Source organism: Otolemur garnettii, unplaced genomic scaffold (genome assembly GCF_000181295.1).
Source record: "Otolemur garnettii isolate 467f Iridium unplaced genomic scaffold, OtoGar3 scaffold00189, whole genome shotgun sequence".
NCBI lineage: Eukaryota > Metazoa > Chordata > Mammalia > Primates > Galagidae > Otolemur > Otolemur garnettii.
This window is the reverse complement of record NW_003852584.1, coordinates 2,725,324-2,727,081: the sequence shown is the minus strand read 5'-3', so window position 1 is coordinate 2,727,081 and position 1,758 is coordinate 2,725,324. Positions and strand designations below refer to the sequence as shown.

Genomic DNA, 1,758 nt, shown 5'->3' with positions numbered 1-1,758 from the left:
TTCACAATGTTGTGTAACCATGGCCACTATCTATAACCCAACACTTTCATCCTCCCTAACAAAACCTGTACCCATGAAATGCTAACTCCCCACTCCCACACACCCCAGCCCTGGCAGTCACCATTCTACTGTCTATGAACTTGCCTGTTCTAGGTGCTTCATGGGGTACAGCGTTTGAGCTGGCGGTTTCCAGTCCCTCTCCAAGCCCTTTACTTAAGACACAGCTAGGTTACAAGATCACCACTTGTGGTGGGGGACAGTGATCCTTTCTCCAAACTTGAAGCTGGGCTGCCATTCTTACTCCAAAGTAGGGGAGGGGTTCTGTGGCTTGGAGGGAGAGCTTTGCTCTCCAGGACACCTACTCTCCAGGTCCAGGTGTCTCCCACTAGTCCCCATTTCTGATGTCCCCATGGTAGCGGCATGTTACGACCTTAAAGACTTCCCTGGATGTACTTAAGTTGCTGGATTTGGGGAGGGTGTAGGGTCCACATTCTGAACTCTAGCCTCCCCTTCCTTTGGAACCCAGGAGGATGGCCTAGCCTCCTGCAAGTATCCCCAAGCCCCATCAAAACTGGGAGGGAGAGCGGTGTCATCCTAGCAGCTACCCCAGGCCCCTCCACCGCTCTAGAAGTCAGAAGTCGCTCCTCGCCGCTCAGGGGCGCTCCGGAGCCACGGCCGGGCCGTGAGGGGTGCGCAGCCGGGGAGGACCCGCCGACCGCGCCTGGGCGCAGCCAGTCCTGCCCACTCGGCTACAGTGTGGGACGCTGCACCCAGGCGCCAGGGTCCCAGATGTGACACGAGGAACCGCTGTGGACTCGGAGTCGGCCGGGTTTGGGCAAGAGGAACCTCCCCGACTCCTCCTCCAACTTTTCCCGCTCGCCTGGGCCCCAAAGGCAAGGGAAACTGGCCGGGGATGGCGAGGTGGCATTCGGCGCCCAAACCAACGTGGTGCAGGCTGGAGGTCGGTGGCACCGGTGGCGCCTCCGCCTCTCTCTGCCCCCTACCAATTCTGTGAACCCCTCTCGGTCCAGTAGGTGCAAGGGTCGCGGCCCTGCGGTCCGGACGGACGCACGCTGCCCCAAGCCCCCGGACGGCGCCCAGTGCACACATCCGGGGCGCGTCCCCAACTCACCGGGCGCTGGCGGCGGCGCTGGCGGCTGGACAGACCGACGGGCTAGGGCGCGAGGCGAGGCCGCCGGGCTGTTTTGAAGCTCTGGGCTGGGACTGTGTGCCCTCCCTCCTCCCTCTCGGGCCCGGAGCCTCCTCCCCACAGCCCCCTCCCTGCCGGACCCCGCCTCCCGGGGCGTGAAGTCAGGAGCCGGGACAGCCGAGGGGAGGGGCCGCAAGAGGCGGAGGGGATCCTTCAGGGAAAGGCCCCAGGCGTCCCCAGCCCCGGCCCGCCTCCCTTTGGCCAATGTTGGGGCGGAGTCGGTAGTGGGGCCCCCGGGAAGAGCGAGAAAGACAAACTCTTCAGGCTGGCGGTCTCTTCGTTTTGCTCCCCTCGCGAGTTTCCACGTCTCTCTCCTATTCCCTTTCCACTCCTCCACGCCCACGCTACCCCCCTTTTCCCCTCTTGTCCTTTTGGGTAAGAGGCTTTAGGGGCAGGGCTCCCTGCTCTAGAAGCTCCTTTTTCTGGCACTTTCACTAATTTCATGAGCTTGTACTTAACCTTTCCTGCCTCTGTTTCCTCTCCTGGAAGCGGAAGTCATAACAGGCCCTCTTTCTTTTCTTTTGTCTTTCTTTCTTTCTTTCTTTCTT

At 61.2% G+C, this 1,758-nt stretch overlaps 1 protein-coding gene across 1 annotated transcript in view; it reads right to left on the bottom strand.

Moving 5' to 3' along the window:
- The window catches only part of EMP2 (epithelial membrane protein 2), a 41,422-nt gene extending 40,262 nt beyond the window's left edge, over positions 1-1,160 (bottom strand). The window contains exon 1 of the mRNA XM_003800920.3: positions 1,133-1,160. The gene's annotated coding sequence lies outside the window, so the exon portion shown is untranslated. The remainder of the gene's footprint in view (positions 1-1,132) is intronic.
- Positions 1,161-1,758: the final 598 nt, after the last annotated feature.